Source organism: Pleurodeles waltl, chromosome 1_2 (assembly GCF_031143425.1).
Source record: "Pleurodeles waltl isolate 20211129_DDA chromosome 1_2, aPleWal1.hap1.20221129, whole genome shotgun sequence".
Classification (NCBI taxonomy): Eukaryota; Metazoa; Chordata; class Amphibia; order Caudata; family Salamandridae; genus Pleurodeles; species Pleurodeles waltl.
The window spans coordinates 839,478,403-839,497,617 of record NC_090437.1 but is presented as its reverse complement, the minus strand read 5'-3'; positions in this window follow the sequence as shown (position 1 = coordinate 839,497,617).

Below are 19,215 nucleotides of genomic sequence, written 5' to 3'. Positions count from 1 at the left end.
AACACGCTGCTGAGATGACTCTCCTCTGTAGCACTGTAAGTCACATCAGAAATACATTTACCTTGATAGATCTCCAAAACAGCCTGAAGTGGTTTCTTACACAGCATCTTCATGAAATTCAACACAACTGTTAGAGCTCTAGAAAATATATTTGTTTTAGTAGAAAATAAGGGATGTCAGGAACAGGCATTATCAAAATGGATCACTAAATAGCAAAACAGGGGACCCTGGGCATAGATTGTTTTGGCACTAGATTGAACAGGGCCTATCACTGTAAATAAGGCTTATTATGATTTATTGTAAGGTCCTGAGTATTTATAAAGATCATGAAAGAATCTACTGACCTTTCCAGGCTAACTATTATTCTAGATTAGAGTACTGCATCTTCTGAGTAAAGTAAAATGGGTAGGGACTGATTTTCAGCCATAGTGGGGTCCTGTCCATAAGTCATAAGGTGCTGTTCTAAACCATTTGTTAATGTGATGAACAAGAACGGGGCTAGAATACAATCTTGTTGCACCCCACACTGTGCTTTAAAAAACATGCTCCCTCCACATTGTACCACACAGCAGCTGACATATTCGTATATGACACTCAAAGAAAAGCTTTAAAATTAATGTCCACACACATGGCTAATAGTATCACCTGTAATTTCACTCAGTTAACTCAAAAGCTTCCCTTGGGTCCATAAAGGCCTTATATAAAGTATCTGATTAGGCAATCGAGTATTAACCAACTGTTAGACCTGGCATCCTTGGTGTGGATTCCCCTGTCTTTTTGCCTCTGCTTCCTGTATTTTTGTCTGTGTGCTGGATTTCATTTTTGCTGGTTTTGGTACTCTGGGCACTTTACCACTGCTGACCAGTGCTAAAGTGCAAGTGCTCCCTGTGTAAATTGTGTTATGATTGGTTATCCCTGATTGGCATATTTGATTTACTAGTAAGTCCCTTGTAAAGTACACTAGCGATGCCCAGGGCCTGTAAATCAAATGCTACTAGTGGGCTGGCAGCACTGATTGTGCCCCCACATGAGTAGCCCTGTAAACATGTCTCAGACCTGCTCCTGCAGTGTCTGTGTGTGTAGTCTTGCAGTGCCAATTCGACCTGGCAAGTGTACCCAAACTTTCTCTTTTACTACATGTAAGTCACCCCTAAGGGAGGCCCTAGGTAGCCCCATGGGCAGGGTGCAGCGTATTTAAGAGGTAGGAAATGTACTGGTGTGTTTTATATGTCCTGATAGTGAAATACTGCCAAATTTGGTTTTCACTATGGAAAAGGCCTATCTCTCCCATACGTTAACATGGGGACAGCCTTGGGATATCTTTAAAGTGAAGTTTCCCATTGGGAGCAGATGAAGATGAGGAGTTTGGGGTCTCTGAACTCACAATTTAAAAATACATATTTTGGTAGAGTTGGTTTTTAGATTGTCTGTTTGAAAATGCCACTTTTAGGAAGTGGGCATTTTCTTGCTTAGCCATTCTGTGCCTCTGCCTGCCTGTGGAATCCACAACTGGGTCAGACTGACAGTTGGGCTGTTTGCGAATTCCCTCTAGAAAGTGACACAAAGGAGCTGAGGTGTGTCCTGAATATCCTGACGAGTTGTCCTGGGCTAGAGAAGGGAGAGAGGAGCTGACACCTGCACCTGAAATGGCTGTGCCTGTCCTCACACAATGCAGTCTCCAGCCCACTGGGGTGTGTATGTTTGTATGAAGCCAGGCCGGGGCAAGGACAATATAGACTTTCCTTTGAGAAGCTTGCCTACTTAAAAGGCAGAAATGAGTATAAGTAGTGGATCCAAAACCTCAGATTTTTAGAGCACTTATGGATCAAGAGGAACCTCTGCCAAGGAGAAGAGCTGAAGAGCTGGAGGAAGAATAGTGCCCCTTTGCTGTGTGTGTTTTGCTGGGTTGGTCTGCATTTGCTGTTTCTGCCTTGAACAGGACAAAGACTGGACTTTTCTGTGTATCCTGCTTGTGAAGATTCTCCAAGGGCTTGGACTGAGCTTGCCCCCTGTTAAGAAGTCACAGGAACATCAAAGATTTCATCAGCCAACACCTGGGCTCTCTTGCTGAGACCTCCTGTCTTGACAAGTGGTGCCACATCCAGTCCTTGGGCCCTTTGAAGGAAAAGCTGACAGAACCAGAGAGAAAAGCCATGCACTGAAGACGAACGGCAGAAAAATCAACACAGTGTCTTCATCAGGGCTGAAAAATGGCGCAATGCCGGTCCAATCGATGCATTGTAAGCTCAGCCTGGATTCATCACTGCCATGCATCCGGATTTTCCATGAATCATCCCCGGGTCTCAAAATCTTCAACATTATCGCATGGACCTGAGGCTGCTGATCTGGAAACTGACACATCGCTTGCCCAGTGTAGAAAGAATTGAGGCACAGCCTCACTTGAGAGTAAGGGATCGTCACATCTCTTGCTTTTCTGACGCATGCTCGCCCGTGTGGCTTTATTTATCGCGCATACCAGGTACTTTGTGCTAAAACAATGCATCCATTGATTTCTATTGATTAAGACTCTTTTTACTTTAGATATTCATATCTCTGCTTGTGTATATTAGATTTTTGTCATTTTGGTCTTGTTTGATTTAGATAAATAATGGCTATTTTTTTAACTAGTGTGGAGTGTTACTGTGCGTGTTGTTGCAAATACTTTTCACATTGTCTCTGAGATAAGCCTGCCTCCTTGTGCCAAGCTACCAAGGGGGTGAGCAGAGGCTGTCTGAGCTGTGTATCTCCCTCCTTACCCTGACTAAAGTGAGGGTCCCTACTTGCACAGGGTGCAATCTGCTAAGTAGAGACCCCATTTCTTACAGAAGAGTTTTGAATTTAGGAATTGATCAATAGTGTTTAGTCCAAGCCTAAAGCCATACTGCTTATGTGATTGTCCTCTGCCCAACTGAGAAGTCCATTTCACTCTACCCTCCCCAAAACTTCAACAAAAGTCTATTAAGGAAATTGGCTGATCACATTTAGGGTCCTCTTTTTTTCCCTTTTTACAAATTGGAACTATAATTGAGGTAGTCCATGAGGAAGGGTTCCGCTCCCTAACAGCAGCATTCATTATCTTGGTGAGCACAGGAGCCCATATATCATGAACACTCACAAATAAGTCTGCTGGGATCCCATCCAGGCCTGAAGCCTAGTTTTTCAATAGCGCTAATATACCAAGTATTCCCTATTGAACTTTAAACAAAAATACAATCAATAATAGAATGAAAACCTCTTCCAATAAATGCCGGCGGAATAATCATGGCCCCTGTATCGATTTGATCCGTAGGAAATAGATAAAATTGATTAATCATTGAATTTAGAAATTCACCTTGATGCCAGTATTCAATATGCATACAATTCTAACTCAAAGGGAAGATGGCACTTGAATTTGGCACCCGCTGTTCCCCTTTGTGTAAATGAATGTTAAAGTCCTTTAACAGAAGAAACTCAAAAGGTTTACTTTACATCTCAGAGAAAGACTCCATAAAAGCAAACAATACCTGAATCTTGCATAGCAACATAATAAATTCTAAAAATGAATCAACAAGAAATTAACAAATCTTGAAAACCCAATTAGCACAGCTTAAATAAGGGAGCCCTTTGTCTACTGGGCTTTGATACATAACAAAATCAATGTAATCAGCCCATCCTTTGCTCGCCCCATATGGGAGGGGACTGCAAGCACCTGTAAAGCTTTATAACCATCTAACAAAAAAGAGGGGTCCCCAATCTCCTGGAAACATATGATATGAAAACGATTGATAAACTCAAGCCAGATCAGATCAGTGTTTTTTTGGATGAAAGATCCTCTATATTCCATTTAGGATTGCAAGATGTACCCCACTTCTGTCAACCCAGGCCACCAATTCACCGGGGGACAAAACAGCTTTATTGTTCAGGTGGCGTCAATCACATTTGGCCATCGAACTAAAAGGTTAAAGCTGTTGGACGTGGAGAATTACATGGGGGCATGGCAGGGGGGCATTGGTTGTGCTATTTGTTTATTAGCCGAGATGGTGGGGAGGCAAGAAGGTGCAGGCCTTTACAGATTGCTGAGTGGCAGGGGATCTGGCAACAATCAAATTGGGAAAACAAACTAAAAAAAGAAAGGATGTGTAAACATCAATTTGAATATTTATCCAAAAATAATAATATTTCAAATTTATGGATACCGTAATCTTGCTATTGCAACACATGTGTGAGGCCTCTTGCTTTTATGGGTATTGCTTAGGACCTATCTTGTTAGAGATAGAAGGAAAGTAGTCACATAACTATCATCAATTTTATCTTCTACTGCACATAAACAATCATTTCAAAATGAGACTTTGGCACTTCTATGTTCCACACACACAGAAGTGCAAAATCACCATTAGTGATTGTTTATGTGCAGGAAGGGACAACTTCTAGAAAATAACAATGAAACCCCTCAATGCAGACATCCTTGAGCGATGGTGCAAGGATGCATGTGTTGGCGCTAGGCAGCACAATTTAGCGTCAGCTCAGGGAGAAATGCAGGGGTGCACCGTATTCTAATAACTGCGTTGCATCCCTGTGTTTCTAAATTGACACAGTGCGGCGCTGCCAATTTTGGCGCAGGACGTGCTGCGCCATTTTCCAGTAAATGTGGACTTAAGTTTGTTAACTCAGGTATTTAATTTTCCACCCCAACAAAATTCATGTGAAGGTGGTACTTACAAAACCCATCACATATTAGTAATAAGTAACAAACACTTGAGACCCCGAAACACAAGATCAAAGTTTTTTTGCAAATAGCATTATTCCGTGGGAGAAAAATGCAATTTTCAAGGTTGATCCATGGTGGCTTATCTTTTCAAAATCAGAGCCTTAAATTCTTTCTTATATGTTGTTGTGAGGCACTACGCCTGGAAGCCACAGCCCCTTCATCAAGTCTCAATGTAAATTATCAGCCATTGTCATTGATGTTCTTTCCAACTTAATGCTAAAGCGTGTTCTCACATCGTGGTTCCAGTAGCTTGTCCAGGCTACTCAGAATATTCCTAGATTACCTAACTGTCTTTTATATGTAAGTTGATCATCAGAATGGAAGTCCTCAGTCTGTTAATGGATAAGTAGATTGCCCATCCCTGCAGCATCTTCTCTATGTGGTACTTTTCAGGCTTGCCTCCTGCTCTACTATTAAGTCTCCTCCCTTGGGATAGTCAGGATGTATGTGAGGGCAAACAGAAAGTTTAATGTGTTTTGTCGCAACTAAACTTTCCAAAAAGGTGCTACATTGTGACTAATCGGTGTATGGAAAGCTTTGAGGTGATCTGTCAAGCGGAGACTGAGAAAAAGGAGGGGGTCCCAAAAACTCAAAATCACCATGCATCTTTCACAGACTTCTTCAAGAAGGGATACAGCTAAAACTGATGAAAAGAATTACACCACATTTAGCAGGAAGCTAGATCCTAGTACACAGATTGTGCTTTTTGTGATTTGGTCTAAACATAAAGGTTGAGAAAATAAAGATATTTGGATGGTTAAAACGGAGCATTCTGATTTGCCCAGGAAGCTTTTTATTCCTCATCTCCCTCCTAAAAACACATTGGGCATTACCCAGATCTCTGGCAAAGAGCCCACTTATTGGGGCTGACTGGGCTTTGCAGCCCCATCCAGGAAGAAGCAGGGTACTCTGATGAAGCAATGCCAGTCTGGTGAGTGAGGGCTTGTGTAACCTAGAAGTGATGCATTCTTCCATTTGACCTGTAAGACTAGGATTTACCTATTTCCAAGATGGCACATCTTTGTAGTATGTTCGGTTCACTCATAGTGCCTGGACTGGACTTGTGTCTTCTTTGGTGCCAGGGTAACTGTCCTGCTATGCCTCCTTGGCTGCCCTGACCTTTCTCCTCTCAGATGTGTTCACCTAAAGTGGGCCAGTGTAGCCAAACACAACTCTTAAAATGTTTTACACATTTTTAAAATTTTGTTGTTAACAATGTTTGTTCAGGATCTTAAGTGAAAAGCTAACATTTATATTCTCTGTCTCTGCAATCCTCTGATGGAACTTGTAATACACAATATTTAGATAAAACATTTTACTTTAGGTTGCTTTATTTAAAAAAAAAAAATGTTTGCAAATAATTGTCATTTAAGTAATAATACTTGCATTTTTAAACATTTAGGCCCAGTTTTTAGAAGGCCTAGCACCTTACTGTGCCTTTTTATACTAATGTCGCCCAACAGACCAAAGTCGCCGTGGCAGATTAAAAAAGTGGTGCAATGCATGCATTGTGCCACTATGTAACCCCTTGTGCCACATTATGCCTATGCCAAGCATAATGTATGCAAGGGGGGTGTTCCCCGTTAGGGGGCCGATAAATTGGGCGATAAAATTGCACAAAGAAATCTAAAAGATTTCTTTGCACCATTTTTTGGGGCATTTTTAACACCTCCTCAAAACAAGCGTTAAAAGGGGGCACACCATTATTTGTAATTATCCCCGATGTAGTGTTCAGGGATAGCACCAACATTTTGACACTAACCCTGAACAGTACATCAATAGCGTCAAAAATGTTGATGCTGTGGCCCCCTAACCTGTGCACACAACTGTCTGTAGGGGGCGCTAAGGGGAGCAAGAAAAATGGCGCTGCACTGGGTGCAGCACCACTTTTCTTAAATCTGCCCCTTAATTTAAAATGTAGGTAATAGTGAAGTAAGAATTTCAAAACATTCTGCATTTTAAAACACATATATATGCATATATATAAATATTTACTCAACATTAACATTTAATGTGCAAGTTAGTTTTACTTTTTTTATTTTTAATGAACTTTCAGCAAATTTTCTATAGTTCGCAATAAAGAGATCTCCGCTCTGAGTGTGATGGTCCCCTCTGAGTATTCTACATGTTAAATGCAGTTGTAAGAAGCTACTAGTAGCATGTTTCAGACATAACTGATGTTTGTACTAACTCCAACCCCAACTTAAGAGTACGGGACATGTGTGTCTATATTTTTGAATACATGTACACTCTTAAATGGTGAATAGCCAAAAGTAGAAAAGTTATTTTACATGTGTAGATTTCCTCACAAGTGAAGTTACCTTTATGCATAGATCTCATGGTGTTTGTTTACTGTCATTAACACACAGTACCCAGAGCCATCAACTCATCTGAAACTGATATTGTTTTTCCATTGTGTATCAACTATGCATCAATTTATGTGGTAATATCTAAAAATGTGTTCGTTCATGTCACTTAAGGGTTTGGGACATTGGCATTGTAAGATGTGGTTATTGCCTTATGTGTTTGTGATTACCCACAAATACGGCTTTCACTTGGGGTGATAATGCACTGCTAAGAGAGGTTTGAGTGCTGGAAAGTGAGCCAGGCATGAAAGTGAGAGAAATAATTAACTGTTACTTAAAAGAGCAAACTCAAGGAAGGAGTAGAAATAACTGAATTAAAAGCAGGATAAAGGAAAGGTCGAATTGAAAATAGGACTGAATAAGTAAAAGAAGGAAACAAAAAGCAAAAGACTTTATTATCAGTGGGAAAACACTATCCCTTGATGTGTTTCTGAGCACAACATTAAACACTGAACGCTACAGATTTTTGCAATGTTTGAAAAGACTGAAGTACGCTGGGAAACCCCCCACCAAAATGCACAACAAATGGGAATTGAAAAGAAAACCTAGGTATACATTTCATTAATGTCATTTTCTGTCATTTGCTCAGTGGTTAGCCACTTCCATGATATTAGTAGGGGAAGTCATGAAAATGTATATATTTTTCTGATAACTATGCGCTTCCAAACAGTTTACATGGAATACTGCCAGGGCATATTCTCATTTTATTTCATTTTCCCATAATGGCTGTCTGTCTTATTTGAGTTTTCCAGTCAAGGGTTAAAAAAACGACGTTGGTCATTTTGGTTGTCAAGGTTTTGTCATTTTTTCTTGCAAATGTAAGTTCAGATCTCTTTTGAACGGTCTCATTTTGGAATGTATTGTTTTGATATTTTTGATATTTTTTTCGAATTTGTATTTTGAGTTCAGGCAGTTCGTAGTTCTTTAATATGCCTTCGAACTCCATCGTCTCGCTTCTCATTTAGTTGTAGAAATTTAGCATTTTTGATTGAGCCATTTAAGGTAATGGGTTTTGCATACTGAAAATAGAGTTCACTACATATTATTAGTCACACAAGATAGTCTGTTTGCAGAGTAAAGAGCATGCTTAGTTTCCTATATGTAGAACAATGAGTCTGAGAGACATTGATTGGCTTCAAACATTCAAACTTACAGCACAGCAGTATGGCTATTTTTTCTCCATCTAAGCCACAAACAAATAATGGTAATATTAGAAAAAGTAAAGGCTCTTAATTGAACAGCTTCCATGCTTCTAGAGATGATTTGTAAATACTGGTTTTGCATTTAAAATTGTATAAAATGATCAGGTTTTTCATATCTACAAAATATATATTTCTAGAGGGTTTTCAGTCCTTGTTTTTATACTGGACACTGTTTCTAAATGTTGTAAATGAACATGGAGGATGAAGGGTCATCATAGAAGTGGAATTTTGGGTTCATGCATAGCATTTTGCACGTTTACGAGACACTTATTGGTGAAAATATAGACTGGGTATTATTAGCCTTAAATCTTCCAATTTTCATTGGAACTGTTCTAATGTGAGCTGAACATAAAGATCCTCATTACGACCCTGGCAGTCTTAAGACCACCAGGGTTGCAGTGGTGGGCGGACCACAGCCAATGTGGCGGTCCGACAGCTGCAGAGGTAGCGCTGCAGCACCACCACTCTTCCACCACAGGATGGACTGGCGGTCCTAATCTGCCAGGGCAGCACTGCCCTGGGGACTAAGACTCGCTGGTGGAGACAGAGAGCAGGAGGTACGGGGGCCCTATACTGTCAATGTACTTGGCATGGGCAGTGCGAGGCCCCCCGGCCAGCCCTGCCCCAATGTTCTCTGTCTGCTTTGCAAACAGTGAACATTACAACAGGTGCTGATGCACCCTACGCCCCACAGCATTGCTGCTGTCTCTATTATGAGCCAACGTCAATGCTGTAGGCTGTTTCCGCTGGGCCAGTGGGAGGAAACTCTGTTTCCACTTGCTGACCCAGTGGGAAACTCTTAACACGGCCTGCAGGGAGGCAGCCGCACTGGCAGCAATCTGCTGGTCAGGACCTTGGGAGATGGGCTTTTCCGTCTGCCAAACTCATAATCAACCACAAAGTGTGCTTTGATCCCGTAGTAAATCATTTAGTGAGATCAAATGCATCTCTTCAAATATTAGCACTACCGCTGAATAAAAACTGAATTATGGCAAAAGTATGGTGAATACGGGATACCACTAAATAGTCAAGGGTTCATCAAACCTAGTTGTGCATTGACTTGAATTGCTGCTATGCATTCTCTCCTTAGTTTCCAGTTCCCAACTGCTCAGCAAGTGTGAGTGTGATATAATGGACTTCTGATGTGTGCCTGTTGAGAATGAATGTCAGTTGGTGAGAATGGGCTGAGCAGGAATGATGCTGCTCCTGGTGGGGATGCTACTATTTGCCATCTTATTTATAATACCTGTAGCTAAGACTTATCTTCAACAATATACCTTCTTCATAAACCTACCTCACTGGTTTCCTGGATACTTGCATACTAGTGCTCATCATCCATTACAACAAGAGTCAAGCTTGTGCAGTAGATTTAGAGCTTTATTTGAAGTTTGGCGAAGGGGATACGTTGTTAAAATGTAACAAATGTCCCATCCGCAGTATTATAAGTGCCATATACTAAAATGCTCTTGTAATACAGTGGGCTTGGCATCTGCAACGTTTGTGATTGAGTATCGCATCTGCAAAACTCTAACTAAGGCCCTGCTTTTTGATAGGGTTTCATTATTTAACTGTAATAATACACATGTATTAGACCTGACAGCCTTAGGGTGGTCATCCCCCAACTTTTTGTCTGTCTCCTTCCACTTTTCTGACACTGTTTTTGCTGGTTTTAGGACTCTGCACACTTTACCACTGCTAACCAGTGCTAAGGTGCATATGCTCTCTCCCTTTAACATGGTAACATTGGTTCATACCCAATTTGCATATTTGATTTACTTATAAGTCCCCAGTAAGGTGCACTACATGTGCCCAGGGCCTGTAAATTAAACGCTAACAAATGGGCCTGCAGCACTGATTGTGCCACCCACATAAGTAGCCCCTTTTCCATGTCTCAAGCCTGCCATTGCAAGGACTCTGTGTGCAGTTTCACTGCCACTTCGACTTTGCATTTAAAAGTACTTGCCAAGCCTCAAACTCCCCTTTTTCTACATATAAGTCACCCCTAAGAAAGGCCTTAGGCAACCCATAGGGCAGGGTGCTATGTAGGTAAAAGGCAGGACATGTGCATATGTGTTGTATGTGTTTTATATGTCCTGGTAGTAAAATACTCCTATTTTTTCCACTACTGTGAGGCCTGCTCCTTTCATGGACTACCATTAGGACTGTCCTCATATACTTTTCGAGTGGTAGATTCTCATCTGAAAGGGGTAACCAGATCATATTTAGTATGGGCAGAATGGTAATAGAAAATCCTGCTTATTGGTGAGGTTGGATTTTACATTACTATTTTAGAAATGCCACTTTTAGAAAGTGAGCATTTCTCTGCATTTAAAAACATCTGTGCCTTACAGCCTGTCTCCAATCAACGTCTGGTCTGTGCTGGTTGACAGCTCCCCAGACAACCACAAAGACAAGACACTCAGGCCCATATTTATACTTTTTTAGCGCCGCATTTGCGTCATTTTTTGATGCAAAATCGGCGCAAACCTACGAAAAACAATTGTATTTTTATAAGTGTGCGCCACTTTTGCATCAAAAAGTGGCGCAAATGCGGCGCTAAAAAAGTATAAATATGGGCCCCAGCCTCATCTGCATTCATCTGCATACTGAATGGGTCTTCCTGGGCTGGAAGGGTGTAGGGTCCGACACTCAAATTTCAAAGGCCAATGGCCTGCCCTCACACAAAGAACTGATAACCCCCATTGGTACACTGGCAGACAGGACTGTGCTGAAAGGGGAACTTGTGCACTTCAAAACCACTCCTTGAAGTCTCCCCCACTTCAAAGGCATGTTTGGGTATATAAACTAGGTCTCTGACCCCAACCAACTCAGACACTTCTGGACCTCTGTCAGAGAAACTGCCTCACTGCCCAAAGGACTCCTCTGGATTTCTTTGCTAAGGACGACTGCTGCTCTGCTTGTTGCCCTGCTGCCCTGCTGGCTCTGCTGGAAGGACTCTACCTTAAAAAAACTCCTTGTGTGTCAAAAATCGACACAATGCCTGCAGAAATCAACGCAAAGCCCTCATTGAGGCTGAGAAATTGCCACACTGTCGACTGGAATGACGCAGCACCGACTTCCCAACTGAAAATTCGACTTGTGATAGAAAATTTGACGCATCACCTACCAGATCGACGCAGTGCCTTCTCCTTCTACCATTGCATCAAGGATTTTCAATGCATCGCAGTGAGGAACCAAAACTGAGCGCTGGAAAAATTACGCAAACCCTTGCAGCGTCGAAAGAAATGATGCATCGTCTGTGCCACGCTGGAAAATAGAAAGCAACACCTTATTTTTCCATGCATCTCCTCCTTTGTGGTCTCCATGCGTAGGTATTTTGGACGCATCCCAGGTACTCTGTGTAACAAAGAAACAAGTATTGATATTTCAACTTGTGCTTATTGGATCTTTGTAATTTTGACCTTATTTTATTCAGATGAATATTGTCTATTTTTCTAAACCTGTGTGGTCTATTTTTGTGGTGTTTTTCATTGTGTTATTGTATGATTTATTGCACAAATACTTTACACATTGCCTTCTAAGTTAAGCCTGACTGCTCCATGCCACGCTACCAGAGGTTTGGCACAGGATAATTTGGATTGTGTTGTGACTTACCCCAACTATGATTGTGGTCCCTACTTGGAAAAGGGTGTATACTTCTGCCAACTAGAGACCCCATTTCTAAAAAAATGGCTATAGTTTAGCCAGTGGAGGGTGTGGTAACATTGTAATGATTAGGAATCCAATGAAGGAACTTATATTTATAACTACATGTATGTTTATTTATAACTACCTAGCATTACTATTCATATTTATAACTTGAACTAAAGCGTAAACTAACTATAATAAGAACCTGCTTACTCCCAATTTGGCACTTTTCCTATGATAGACTATATGGTGTGGAAAATAGGTTGTCCCTTCTGCTACTCCGGGAAGGGGACATGTTCATATTTTGTGTGTCAGCCATGACCTGAGAGAATCAAGAAGTCAATAATTGGCAACATTATTTTCACTAAGTCGATTTTTTTTTCATTTATGGCCATTGGGTCTAGCAATCTATTATGATACCATGTTGAACTTTTAGTCGACCGCGTGCCATATTTACATCTGTTCAATATTGATTATTTACACTTTCGCTTTATTTTTAATATAATGTTTATCTTTATGTGATTGTGATAATTTGAATAATTAATTGTACGGTTTTGTCTATGGGACAAGGAGACAGAAAAAAGTTTAGTAGGACATAAGTAAGAGCTTTGGAGAAGGAAAAAATCTGAAGCACAGGCTGTTCTACGCAACCCAGGCTATTGAACTCAGTGAATGTCAAACATAAAAGCCTGAATTTCACTGGCCCAGGCTCTGTACGGTATTGCAACGTTTTAGCTCAAACTGAGCTGAAAGTTTATTCTGTTATGTTCTGTAAAAATCAAATTTCAATTGACTTTATTTTCTGTTTTGCTCCATAAGTTGGGTTTCTGGAATGTCCCTATTTTCACGGTTTATCCTGCATTCTTTATTTATCCAAAATGACGATTGGTCGCTCTTCGCTTGTTTTGCTGCTTTCATTGCTGCTTTGCTTCCATAAATTCATGTAGCTAACCTTATGCCTCTTACGTTTCAGGTTATTTTGCTTTGAAGAATCTACTGGATAGATCCTGATGAGGAATCTGCTGCTCTACCAGACCACTAACGAAATGCTGTGCTGTGCTCAAAAAGCAGTACATGGTCCACATGCAGGGAATGTATTGAGGCTGACCAGGCATTAACACCGGTACTGTTATTCCACTCTTCTATATCATTCAAGATGTTGTAGGCTGTTCCTCCAAAAGGCTTTGTTTGTGAGGCAATGTGGCCTGATGACTAGAACAGCTGACGAAGAAATTGGAGAGTTGGATTTAAATTGTGGTCTTGAATCCACATTAGATGATTCTCTCAGCAAATCACTTAAAGTCAGCAGGCCATAAAAATTAAAATGTGTAACATCTGCCTCTCCTGTTAAAAACATCAGGTACTCATGTAAAGATCTCTGCTGTCCCTTAGGTCAAGCTTGTACTATAAAGTGAATAGGTGTGGTTCTTTCGGTGGCTCAGGACTGAGAGGGAAAGTTTGTCACTCCAGCACCGTTATGGGACATATACATCTGTGCTCTGGTCAAGTAATTTCACAGCACTGGGCTCTAGAATGACAATTTGTTTTCACTTTGACACTTAGCACTACTAGACAGAGAGAATAAAATGATAACTTGCATAGATAAATTATGTGGAAAATTTTATACACTAATACAGAGACCTCCAAAAGTTAAGATGGCTTCCTTGGAACATTACAGAGAGCTCTAGATTGAGTCGATGCATTTTAATGGTACTTGATGGTTCATATTCTGTGTATAGAAAGCTTATGGCCCATATGTGAGATCCCTAGCATTAAGAGAACACAGTGAAGGATTGACATATTGATTGATATACTGCGTTTTAACTTTTAGATATCATTTGGACACTATGGCCCTCATTACAACCCTGGTGATCGGTGTTAAAGCGGCGGTAATACCGCCAACAGGCCGGTGTAAAAAAAATGGGATCACAACCACAGCGGAAACCGGCAACACAGACAGCCACTTTAACACTCCAACCCCCACGGCGGTAGCAACAACCACCGCGGCAGTAACCGCCAACAGACAGGTGGAAGTCAATGTACCGCCAACCCTATCACAACCCGCCCATCCGCCAGCTTTTCTGGGGCGGTACACAGAAGGGAAGCCACTCACCTCTTGACACTCAACAAAGAACCAGGACGCCATGGAGCCCGAGATGCAGGTCCTGCCCATGCTGGTCTACCTCCTCATCTACCAGGAGTATGAACCGCGGCGGCGATGACCACAGTGAGTACTGCACCTAGTACACAGGGGAGGGGCGAGGAAAAAGAGAGTGACAAACACACGCCACACGCAACATGCAACACCCCCACTCCCACCCTCACCCCAACACCGTACACACAAGCACATGCAACAACATTATATTTACACCCGGTAACCCTCTGGAAGAACGCAAGGACAAAAGGAATAGAGTAAAATCAGTGATATATTAGAAACAGTCAGATATACGTAATAATTTTAAAAACAGTATTTACAAAAATATACAATATGTACATAAGGCGGTACATTGTCCACTCAAAATGTCCGTGGGCCACTGGGTGAAAACTCATAGGCCAAGCCCACACTCCTGCCTCAAAATGGAGAGAATGCTGCAGGGGCATTAGGTCGAAAACACACAGGAACCTCAGAGGGATGGGAAAGGGGGGGCACCTCAGCCGGAAGATGGAATAATGCCACTGCTCCTCGAGGGGGCTCCATGCCCACAGCGATGTCCTGGGGAGTGCAAGGCCACAGTCTCTCAAGTGGGTGGTTTGCCCACTGCTTGGACCGGGGGAGTGCAAGGCCACAGACTCTCAAGTGGGTGGCTTGCCAACTGCTTGGGTCCTGGGGAGTGCAAAGCCACAGCCTCTCAAGTGCGTGGTTTGCCCACTGCTGGGGTCCTGGGGAGTGCAAAGCCACAGTCTCTTAAGTGGATGGTTTGCCCACTGCTTGGTCCTGGGGAGTGCAAGGCCACAGTCTCTCTAGTAGGTGGTTTGCCCACTGCTTGGGTCCTGGGGAGTGCAAGGCCACAGTCTCTCAAGTGGGTGGTTTGCCCACTGCTTGGTCCAGGGGAGTGCAAGGCCACAGTCTCTCAAGTGGGTGGTCTGTCCACTGCTTGGTCCTGGGGAGTGCAAGGCCACAGTCTCTCAAGTGGATGCCTTCTTCCACTGGTTCTGGAGTGGGCTTTGTGCCCACAGCAATGTCCTGGGGAGTGCAAGGCCACAGTCTCTCAATTGGGTGGTTTGCCCACTGCTTGGTCCGGGGGAGTGCAAGGCCACAGTCTCTCAAGTGGGTGGTTTGCCCACTGCTTGGACCGGGGGAGTGCAAGGCCACAGTCTCTCAAGTGGGTGGCTTGCCCACTGCTTGGGTCCTGGGAAGTGCAAAGCCACAGCCTCTCAAGTGGGTTGTTTGCCCACTGCTTGGGTCCTGGGGAGTGCAAAGCCACAGTCCCTTAAGTGGATGGTTTGCCCACTGCTTGGTCCTGGGGAGTGCAAGGCCACAGTCTCTCTAGTAGGTGGTTTGCCCACTGCTTGGGTCCTGGGGAGTGCAAGGCCACAGTCTCTCAAGTGGGTGGTTTGCCCACTGCTTGGTCCGGGGGAGTGCAAGGCCACAGTCTCTCAAGTGGGTGGTCTGGCCACTGCTTGGTCCTGGGGAGTGCAAGGCCACAGTCTCTCAAGTGGATGCCTTCTTCCACTGGTTCTGGAGGGGGCTTTGTGCCCACAGCGATGTCTTGGGGAGTGCAAGGCCACAGTCTCTCAAGTGGGTGGTTTGCCCACTGCTTGGTCCGGGTGGGTGCAAGGCCACAGTCTCTCAAGTGCGTGGTTTGCCCACTGCTTGGATCCTGGGGAGTGCAAAGCCACAGCCTCTCAAGTGGGTGGTTTGCCCACTGCTTGGGTCCTGGGAGTGCAAAGCCACAGTCTCTTAAGTGGGTGGTTTGCCCACTGCTTGGTCCGGGGGATTGCCCAGTGTGCCTCATCCTGCCAAGGATAAGGTGAGTGGATGCCTTCTTCCACTGGTTCCGGAGGGGGCTTTGAGCCCAGTGTGCTTCATCCTGCCAAGGATAGGGTGAGTGGATGCATATTGCCACTGTTCTGGAAGGGGCTTTGTGCCCAGTGTGCTTCGTCCTGCCAAGGATAGGGTGAGTGGATGCATTTTGCCACTGGTTCTGGAGGGGGCTTTGTGCCCAGTGTGCTTCATCCTGCCAAGGATAGGGTGAGTGGATGCCTTCTTTCACTGGTTTTGGAGGGGGCTTTGTGCCCAGTGTGCTTAGTCCTGCCAAGGATAGGGTGAGTGGATGCATATCTCCACTGGTTCTGGAGGGGGCTTTGTGCCCAGTGATGCAACACTTGGGGTGTGGCAGTTCACACTCCCTCACCTGGGTGTCTGAGGCACGAGATTTGCAGGGACCAGGTTGCATGATAGTCCATGGAGGCAGGGCTAGACTCATCCGGCGACAGCTATGGCTGAAAACTGGTGGTAGTGCCAGTGCTGGTGGGGGTGCTGCCAGTGGTGGAGGGAGGCTCCAGTCCTTCTCCTGCAGCCTCGGACGGCTGCCCACTGGGGCGCTGCTGCTGGTAGTGGTGCTGTCGCGTGGGTCTCATTATCCTAAATGAGACTACTGGATTTCTAGGCAGCAGGATCATTCACGGTGTGGGGGACTGAGTCGGACCCACTTGGAAGGACCTCTGTTACCCTAAACCCGGTTTTGCTCCGGCTAACTAGCAGTGCCTCATTTCTCCAAAAGGGAAGAGATGATTGGGCAGCCGAGCGCATGACATCTTTGGAACTTCTCAGGGAAGTCGTGGTCACTCAGATCCAAACCAACTCTCTCATTTACAGTATGATCTCATATACAAATGACAAAGGCAGTGTAAGTTTTATATAATGTTTTAATAAAATGACTGCATTTTAGATATTAAGACGTGAGCCGCAATAACCAGAACCATATAACACAGTAGGATTGAAATAGTCACGAGGAGGGTGAAACATAAGAACAACGCTATCATGGTGTTTAACAATTTCTACTCTTTTAGCTAGTTCTATTTCGAGCACAGCATGTTAAGCTTCTAACTTGCCTTTCCGAATCCCTTGGGAGACATCAGCCCTCATACCTGAGTAAAGGCCTGTGATCTGGTTCAGCATCTGCCTAGAGGCAGTCAGGGTCTAGTTGTGGTTCCCTGGTCGGAATCTCCCTCAAGCGTGTATTGGGACAAGGAAGTGTTTTTATAACTAACATGTCAGCGTGATCACAAAATGTCCCTACGCAGGATTGCCAAAGACTAAACTCCTACCACGTCTATCGGCAATGTACCAGACTGTATCCTTGACTGAAGCACAGAGTGAACAGGAATGTGTTATGGAGAACTCCAGTGCTGAAGTAGGCTAAACAGTGTGATATAAAAAATAAAACAAGACCGTAGAACTGGCTATTTGAAAAAATAACAGTACGAAGCCGAATAAAAGCATTTAGAGCAAAGTGCACAGAGGCTCTGAGCTGCGAGCAAAGAAATAAAATACATCCAGGGCAAAATGCACAAAGGCCTAGAGCCTGAAGCTAATGCGCAAAGGATACGTAAAACTGACCACACTACAGTGCTACTGTCAGCGGTGCAGGTGGTGGTGCTTGAGGTGGTGCCTTCGGGGGGCTAGCGGCGGTGCAGGTGGCGGTGCTGGCCGTGGTGCAGGTGCCAGTGCTGCCAGTGGTGGAGGGAGGCTCCAGCCGTTCTCCTGCAGCCTCGGACTGCTTCCCACTGGGGCTGCTGCTGCTGACAGTAGTGGTACTTGTGGTGGTGCAGGTGACGGTGCTTGTGGCGGTGCTTGCGGCAGTGCTAGCGGCGGGGCTGCTGGCGGTGCTTGCCACAGTGCAGGTGGCGGTGCTGGTGGTTGTGCTGGTAGCCACCAGGTCTTCATCTGCAGCCTCGGACGGCTGAAGTGTCTAGCCTGGTGTTTTGTGCCCCTTCCTCACCTTGGCAGATGGTGGTGTGACCTTGGGACTGGCAGCTGGAGTCTTTGAGGTGGCCTTGCTGGGTGGTTGTGGCTCCTTCCCCTTGCTGGATGCTGTCCCCCTCTTCACCTTGCCAAGTGACGCAATGGTTTTGGCCTTGGCAGGTGTTGGTGGCACACTGGCTGGGCTGATGAGTGCCCCCTTTGAGCCTCTGATAGCTGCAGGAACCACAGCGGACGTCAACTTGGTGGCTGAGGTGCTGGGCTGGGTTCTGGCCACCCTGGCCTGAGGGGAAGGACGGGGGGAAGGGGTAGGTAAGAGGTCAATATTTGCCAGGAAAAGCTTCTTAGGGACACTGGGGCGGGAAGAGGGAGAGTGTTTGGGAGTGGAGGGAGAGGGAGTGGTTGTAGGAGGTGCCTGTCGGCTGAGTTTGGGTGCAGGTGCATGGGCTGGATGCTGTTGTGAGGTGGATGGCTGTTGGGTGAGTGGGTGCTTGCATTTGTGTACTTTGGGAGGGAGGGTCACAGACACAGTGGGAGAGGACACAGGGGACGTGTGCATGCTTGTGGGGGTGGTGACTGCCAGTGAGGGGTGTGTTGTGATGGGCGTGCTGATGATGGAGGTAGTGGATGAGGATGTAGTGCATGCAGGTGTGAGTGGAGACGCTACTGGGAGGGAGGTGGATGATGAAGAGGAGGGGGACACAGTGGAGACAGTGGATGTTGGTGTGTCTGCATGGGGATGGTGCTTGTGTGAGTGTCTGTGAGATGAAGTGTGGTACTTGTGTTTCCCTGAGCCACTTTTGTGTGTTGATTTGGGTGAATGCTGGTCTGAAGGTGTGCTTGGGAGAGGCTGGGGTTGAGGTGATTGGGACTGGGTAGAGGAAGTTGGAGGGGGGAGGCTAGAGACAGGGACAAGGACTGCCATCAGGGAGGAGGCCAGAGCATGAAATGCTCTCTATTGGGCCGACACGCCAGAGTGAATTTCCTCCAGGCATACATTTGTTTGTTGCAAATGCCTCTCGACACCCTGGATGGCATTCAGAATGGTTGACTTCCCAACAGTGAGCGATCTCAGGAGGTCAATAGCCTCCTCCCTGAGGGCAGCAGGGCTGACTGAGGCAGGGCCTGAGGTGCCTGGGGTGAAGGAGATGCCCACCCTCCTGGGTGAGCGGGCACGGAAAAAACGCTGAGGGGCTGCTGAAAGGGCAGTGCTGGTAGGTGGGTGGCGGCTGTACCTCTTGTTGGGGTGGGCACAGAGGTGACCGCCACCGCCAGGGAGCTTCCATCGGAGGAGGAGTCGCTGTCTGTGGTGTCCCCTCCTGTCCC